At 40.6% G+C, this 8496-nt stretch overlaps 1 long non-coding RNA gene across 1 annotated transcript; it reads left to right on the plus strand.

Moving 5' to 3' along the window:
* Positions 1-5078: 5078 nt before the first annotated feature.
* On the plus strand, positions 5079-6007 carry LOC123106787 (uncharacterized). The gene is made up of 2 exons (XR_006451488.1): positions 5079-5520; positions 5599-6007. It is a non-coding gene; the product is annotated as an uncharacterized lncRNA (long non-coding RNA).
* Positions 6008-8496: the final 2489 nt, after the last annotated feature.

Genomic DNA, 8496 nt, shown 5'->3' on the forward strand with positions numbered 1-8496 from the left:
AAGGTTGCGTTGTTATAGACCCCTACCTATTTATTATGCTTCAAGATTCAAGAAGTGCAAGATATGACAAGACTTGGTGTGATGAAGATTTCTTCGTTGATGCAAGACAAAAGCTACAAACATTGAAGACCTTGAAGATACAAAATTTATGTATACGTATATCGTTAGACGCGTTTCGTGAGCTGTCATTGTGTCTATTTACTGACAGTGCACGTCAAAACTTTTTTTTCAAAACTAGTGTGATGCCTGTATGGGTATATCTATCTCTTACTCCAATCTATCTCTTCTAAACCCAAGACCCACACCAAAGGAGTTACTACATTGCTTACAAATCCCGAGAATGGAGTGAATATGGATGCAACCTAGGGATGAGTTCAAGCTAAACCACATGCGCCAGGATACGCTAAGAAGCAAGCACAATCTTGTTGAAGGAAGAACCATGAAGGAAGCTACAGTTCATCAGTAGATGTTTTATGGTAGTTGACGCAACCCTGGGAGTTCAAGGGAACGATAGTTGATTTGTTTGGCATGTAGAACCAATGGAATTATCTGAACCCAATGCGTGAACAAGAGAAATTTCCGCAATGCTTTTGAGGATGTCTGAGTGTTAGAATGCGAGATTTTCTAAACCATATACAAGGTAATTATTTGGCGTGGAATGGATTGATCACCATGCCACCGTACTCTTATTATTCGCTATTGCTATGTGGGATGGTAAATCTAGAGTGACTTGCCTATAATTGAGAGACGACAATGTTAAGCCTAGAGCTTAGAATGGTAGCACGTTCGACCCTTGTACAAGGCAACTGTTGCCAATAGTAGGTTATACGGTGAGAATAAGCTAAGACCCCTTTATGTAGGAATTCCATAGAAATTTTCTTGATGACTACCATGAGAGTATTGATATTTGTTTAGTATAGCGCAATACCTTTCACCATGAAGACCCATGATATGGAAGAACACTTTTTGCAAAGGGTCCAATCAATATCACAAAGGAGTGTATGACTTATAATTCGAGGACGTCACCAAAGGAGCAACATTCTTGAAGAACGGTGACTCTTATTCTAAGGGTGGTAGTGCTCCACACTCTCGGATGAACAATGGATATTCAAGGAGACCCTCGCCCTAGCCTTTTCTTTCTAGCCTCTTCAAATCTCGAGGATGAGATTCATTTTAAGGGTGGTAGATTTGTAACATCCCAAAAAGTTTGAATTTTGGAATGTTAATAATTTAAATACGTTTAATTAAAATCTTGCTTGTGTTTCCTGTTGTTAGTTAAATTTGTCTATGATTTAAAACTTTTGGAATATTTGAATGGATAATGAATAATAAAATAGAGGGAATAAAATGATTTTCCCAATTGTTCATTTGGATCTTATTTTGGGTTTGAGAATATTCAGAATGTTTCCAATTAAAATATGAGAGAGGATGACATGACTTCCTCAAAGAATGATGTTGGTGAATAATTTAATATTCTCTCATCTTGGTTTCAACATTTAAAACAAATCCAACAAATTTTTTTGAGAGAAGTAATATGACTCCTTCAATACAAAAGAGTTGGAAAATGATTTAAATGTTATTTGCATTTTTCTCCGGAGTTCGAAAATATTTAATGGGACATTTTATAAGTGTCAAAATAAAGTTTACGAAAATATCATATGTATTTTTTGTAAGTAATTTTGGACTGGAATAATGATCAGTATTCTCTATATTAGTTTATATACTTCTGCAAATTTTCTAGTAGGAGTATTATTTATAAAATGATTTGGTTCATTTTTGAAGCCATAGTGTAAATAAAATAAAGGACTGTGCTAACGACCAGTCGACTGGTCGTTAGCGACAGATCCACACGACTAGTTCCTACGTGATCGCTATCTTCCCACGCTCGCTTTCCACTGATTTTTTTCCTTCTCTCAAAAACCGTGATAAATCGCTAGCAGTTTTTTCTGTCTTTTCACCGCATAATATGAAAATAAAATAAAAGTGCTTGAAAGAGGATTCGAACCTAGGTCTATGCAATATCTATTGAGCCTAATAACCAACTAAGCCATCTTTTGTTGTTGTCTATTGTAGATAAAAAATCTTATTTGTACCTTTCTTATTTCTGCCATATCAGAAGAAAAAATAAAGTTTGGCTTGGTAACTTTGGCATGACCAGCGTGATAACTATGGTATGAGCAACATGATAACTATACCATGATAAGGACGATAACTACAGTACGAGAAGGTTAAGGCATGAGGAAGTATGGTAATTTAACACATAAATTACCATTGAAAATGTTTTAATTTTTTTTCCCTTGGATGAAAGATACCGTTGGTGTTTAAAATGTAAGATATTAGTTATCAAATCTGTGATGTATACATTATCATGCTTTTTACATAGAAATTACCGGGTGTCTATTTTTCAACAAAAAAATCGGGTCAAAAATTATAATGGCGTTTGTATGTGAGTTATCATCTTAGTATGTGTCTATTAACAAGCTATTTACATATATATTACCGGGGTTGCCCCCCGCCCCCCTCGCCACAGTCGCCACATTTACCAGGGTCAGGTACATAAATTATCAAGTATGCGATATGTGAGTTATCATGTTATTTGCATAAGACTTATCGTGGTATGATTCAACAACTCCTCCCACCCTATCCCCGCCGATAAAGTTATCAGGATTGGGTACATAATTTATCATTTCTACGATGTGTGACTTATCATGTTATTTGCATAGAAGTTACCATGGTATGTTTCAATGACTCCCCCCCAACCCCAACCTCACCGACAAAGTTACCAGGACCGGGTACATAATTTAATGTCTGATGTGTGAGTTATCATATTATTTGCATATAAGTTATCGTGGTATGTTTGTTTCAACGACTCCCCCACTGCGGCCCCTCCGACAAAGTTACCAGGACTGGTACATAATTTATCATGTTTATGATGTGTGAGTTATCATGTTATTTGCATAGAAGTTACCGTCGTACGTTTCAACGACACCCCACCCCGACCCCTCCGACAAAGTTATCAGGTCTACCATGTATGAGTTATCATATTGTTTGCACAGAAGTTACCGTGGCATGTTTCAGCGACTTGCCCCACCCCATCCTCGCCGACCAAGTTATCAAGACCAGGGTACATAAGTTATCAGGTCCGCCATGTTTGAGTTATCATGTTATTTGCACAGAAGTGACCATGGCATGTTTCAGCGACTTGCCCGACCCCCACCCTCGCCGACCAAGTTATCAAGACCGGGGTACATAAGTTATCAGGTCCGCCATGTTTGAGTTATCATATTATTTGTACAGAAGTTACCGTGGTATGTTTCAACAACTCCCCCACCCCCACCCTCGCCGACAAAGCTTTTAGGACCGGGGTACATAGGTTATTAGGTCTATGAATTTTGAGTTACCATGTTATTTACACAAAAGTTAACGGAGGATATCTCATCACCATCCCCCCCCCCCCCCGTTGGTAAAGTTAGTAGGAACAGGGTACCTAAGCGCGGAAAAAATCGAACACTAAATTAACTCGTTTTTATGCATACGTAGTAGAGGAGACATGTTAAATAGCCCATTTACTTTATTTTGTTCAAGAAAGGGATCGTAGGTCAGGTGGTAGGCTAGTTGATTTGGCTCACTAGTGGTGCAAGGATCGAATCCTCTCTTGTTCACACCAATTTTTGCGTGAAAAAAATCTCGAACGAAAAAAAATCTGGAGAGGGAAAAAATGGATCGGGAGGAGAGCAAGAAAATCGGATCTGACGAACAAAAGGATCTGGAGAGGGGAAAAATGATAAATTATGTTCGCCAGATCTACACTATAGATGGAGGGCTGCACTATAGCAATGGCCTACTCGCGGTAATCAAATATCTACAAAATTAGCCCACCTCCAAACATAAACATGTAGCTGACTGAGATGGTCACTGGGTATAGTCAAAGTCTGTAGCGAGTCTATAGGTGCGGGGTTCGATTCCTATTGCTGCTACTTTTTTGAAAAAATATGAGCCAACAATCGAGGATGACGGAGGCGTGCGTGCCTATCGCTAACCACCAGTCGGCAGATACTTAGCTTTCTCGTAAAATAAATATAAGAAATCCTAAACCTATTCTACACTAAACCTACCCAGCTACCCAGCGGCTATCTGCCGCACAGCGCGCGCAGCGCAGCGGGCAGTAGCAGAGGGCCCAGCAGGCCGAAGCCAAGCAGCACCCCAGCGCCCAGCAGGCCACAACCCACTCCGTCTCTGTGTTTTTTTGTTTTTCCTTTCTCTCTATTCAGCTGACAAGCAGGCCCCACCTGGTTGTCTTCCACTAGCTCAGATACACAGTTAGTGGAACTACAATGTGTGATAATTTGAGTCTGAATGCAAAAAATTGGGTGTTCACGATGCATGAAGTTCTGCCTCATGAGGAGTTCACGCGCATGGTGGTGACACTTTGGGCGATATGGAAGGCACGGAGGAGAGCTATTCATGAGGGTATATATGACAGTCCGTTGCAAATCAATCACTTCATCAATTCTTTCTTGAGGGACATTCAAATTCTAGCGATACCGAACCAGACAATCAAGAGCACTTTGAGCAGACCATTACAGTGGTTACCACCACCACAAGATCATGTGAAGATGAATGTTGACGCTGCAGTACTAAATGATAATATGGGAGCCGTTGTTGTGGTCTGCAGAGACAACAATGGAGTATTTTTGGGTGCATCGGCAATCACTTTCAAACATATACATAACCCTGTTACACTTGAAGCTTTGGCAGTACGTGAGTCACTTTCACTTGCGGAGGATCTGTAAAAAAAAGGGCAACCTGGTGCATGTAGCTCCCGCTTGCGCAGGGTCCAAGGAAGGGTCCGACCACTTTGGGTCTATAGTACGCAGCCTTTCCCTACATTTCTGTAAGAGGCTGTTTCCAGGACTTGAACCCATGACCTCATGGTCACAAGGCAGCAGTTGCGGAGGATCTGTATGTTCAGAAAATACAAGTGGCTTCTGATTGCAAAAAGGTGGTGGATGATATCAAGCAGGGATCGTTGGCCGGACATGCTGCAATCATACATGAAATCATAGATCGCTCTCGTTCTTTTACTTCTTATAACATTGTTCACGAGTATAGGAGCTCGAATTTCGAGGCTCACAATCTCGCTAGGCATGCACTTTCTTTAGGGTTTGGCCGCCATGTTTGGTTAGGCCAACCCGGAGACTTGAATTTTATTCCTGTAAATATTGGAACAGTTTGAATAAAGCCTGGCGAGAATGTCTAAAAAAACCTGGTTGTCTTCCATCTCCGCTCGGTCTCCTCCTCCTACACGTCAGCGCCGCCACTGCAGGGTCGAACCACGCTCGATTCGCCCCGATCCCTAACCCCCTCCATCGAATCCGTGGGCACATATCGACTCCTCTTGATCCCGTCGACCGATTCCAGAACTGAGTGCTCGCGACCAGCCTCGATTTCGAGCTCCTCGATCTCGCCAGTCTCCGCTTCGCCATCAAGCTTCGCCGGTCGATGCCGTCGCCTACAGAGGTCCCCGACGATCCCCTACTGCTCCTTCCTTTCCCTCCCTCTGCTCGGCGTGACCCTGATCACTTTCCCCTTGAGCAGAGCACCAGATCGAGCACACGCATCAAGAACTGAAGCTCCAGAACTCCGCCGGAATTCGTGTGCATTGCCACCGCCGCCCTACGAAGAGATCGCCGTCGTCGTCTACATCAGAGCCACTTCCGTACCATGCCTCACCCGCGCGTCATCTCTGCATCACGGGAGAATACACCCGAAGCCACCACCATCTTCCTCTGTTTCTGGTGACCGCGCGTGCAGAGTCACTTTGGCCAATCACGTGATGACACGTGGCGATATGTTACAGTAGTCGCATATCAAAAATAATATTTTGGACAGATTTTCACCTATCTTTTTTCGTTTAGCTATATCTCCTGATCTGTTTAGTCAAATTGAGTGATTCTTTTTTCCTGTGTAATCGTGTTGATCAGTAGAACTATTTAAATTTGAGCAATTCAAATTTGAACTCATACTTTCATTTGATCATATCCTATGAGCCGTGACACCTCTTCAATTGATTCATTTTTCCTATGAACATCTATACCAAATACTTGCTGCTCATATCCTGTAAACTCAAATTTCAAATACTTTTGACCTGTTTGAACTTAAATTTAATTCAAACTCCAATTCGTTATAACTTGAGTAGTAGTGCTCCTATTCAATCCATTCTTTTTGCAAATGAACATCTATGTCATATGCTTTCTGCTCAACAACATGTTTGTTGTCTTCCATACAATTTCGAGCCTATTCCATATTATGTAAAATATAATCCTATATATATATTGAGACCTATATTATATATTAAAACCTATATATATATTGTTTTGTTTAAGCTTGCAATATTTATTTTATCGTTCTTTTGATTCTTCTGTATGGCATGGTTATTTATTTGGATTCTTTTGTTTATGATAGATTGATTGGAGCGTGATGAGTAGAATTATCAGGATTATGAGTGCGATGATCTTCATTAAATAAACCAGGCAAGTTACACCCTGATCATCCTTTATCCTATTACTTTTATATGCATGTAGTCCTATATTACAATACCACATTATGCATGTGTAGGAATATTATGGTAGTATGCTATTGATATTGAGATGTAGTTAGTATGGCCTTATTGCATATCGTGGTAGTTGTAGCTTTGCTATGCTTTGTAGATGGGGGCTCTAATTAGGGATATAATTCACCTCTGGGCGGAAGTGGTATTGTTTGGTGTTGAGGAAATGCAGCATGGGGTCTTGCACCTTTTCTAAGGCCATGCGCCCATGAGAGTGCACCCAAAGTGGAATGTCGCCCATGTTCAAAAAGATCACACAGACTTAGTGACTAGTAGCTTCCATGTGCGGCCACTGGCTGATGAGGGCATGACTACCTTGGAAAAGACCAAAAATATTGCATACATGTATATTTATGAGGTGATTTCTAATGCAAACTATGCAATAATTTATTTATGTCATCCAGGATGAAAAATACTTCACAAAATTTTATGCCATGTCTAATTGCAGGTCTATGGGACTTTTATACAATCCACATATGAAGATAAGGGAAAAATAGAAGTATATGTGCTGTTCAAAAAGTCATCTCACGTCACTTTTGGGCCAAGAGAAGATAGAGTCCAAGTCTCTCACGTTCTGAATTTAGATTCGGATTACACTGACATACCTGACTCAAAACGCTAAGAACTCTTTCATAAGGACTCTGAATTGGGTGATTCTTTTTTTGTTGGAAAGTAGATTTCGTGCTCTTTCCAACCCAATTGGATTCACCTTCAAATTCGTTCGGATCTTTGAGTTATCGACGAAACAATATGACATTGCAGCGGAATCCGAGTCAAACTACAAGTCCAAAGGTGTTGCATGACCTCCACTTGGGCCCATCAGCCTTATATGACCTAGGGTTAGTTTTAGGCTGCCTTGGGACGTCCTCCCACCTCCTTGGCCGTCACCCCTTGCTCATATATAAGTAGATCCATCTAGTAGCTTTTTCTTTGGGATTTGTTTAGTTAAAAGTTAGCAATTGTAATTTTGTGTACTTCGTTTGTGTCCAACGACCAGACTAAGACCGTTTCCGGATCCCCACCTTTATCAATACTTCATCTATATTCGCAATATTCAGATTGCATTATCATATTCTTGCTTGTTCTTCGATTGCGTGCAGGAATAGAATTTCGTGGTCAGGCTGATTGTGCTTCCAACATCGTCAGTAACCTCGGGAGATTGGTTTAGCGGTTGCTAATGTGCAACGTCGTGCACGTTTTAATCGGATCGTCAAATTCTACTCCATCAAATCGATAGTTATCATCTCATTGAAAGATAGGGACACCCGGCCTCTATCAATTGGTATCCCTTTTCAGGTTGCTCGGTGAGAATCTCCAATTTTCCCTGAATTTGATTGATTTTCTTACCTATTATCCAAGAAAAAGCCACAAAAAAGTTAGATCTGTTCATACTTTGTCCAAGCCATTATAAGCCTTTGCAATTTTCTTTTCATTGTTTGCATTATTAAATTAGCAGTTGCATCGTCGTGTCGAGTTGCTGGTCTTAGTGTCTGGTTCATTTAGAGTTTCGAGTTCTGTTCATATTAGTCAAGCCGCCGCTGCATCGTTATTCCTTCAGCTGTCCACCATCCCATTCATCAATATCCACCTTGTGCTACCCACCATTCATTGTCTTCATCATAGTTGAGGTCGTTCATCTTCGCTTGATCCAATCTGCATCTTATCTAGTTTGTTTTGAAAGAGGGAGAAAGAAAAAAAGAGAAAACAAGTTAAAAAAGTCGGAGAAAAAAAGGAGAGAATGAAAAAGGAAAAAGTGTAAGGAAAAAATGAGAGAAAAAAGGGAAAAGGAAAATTCGGATCTATCAACAATCAATCTCGTAGCTGAATTCGGATTGGAATCTGTTTTGTGCATTGTTCAGTAAAACAGTCATATCTTCCGCATATGA

Source organism: Triticum aestivum, chromosome 5A (genome assembly GCF_018294505.1).
Source record: "Triticum aestivum cultivar Chinese Spring chromosome 5A, IWGSC CS RefSeq v2.1, whole genome shotgun sequence".
In the NCBI taxonomy this organism is placed as follows: Eukaryota; Viridiplantae; Streptophyta; class Magnoliopsida; order Poales; family Poaceae; genus Triticum; species Triticum aestivum.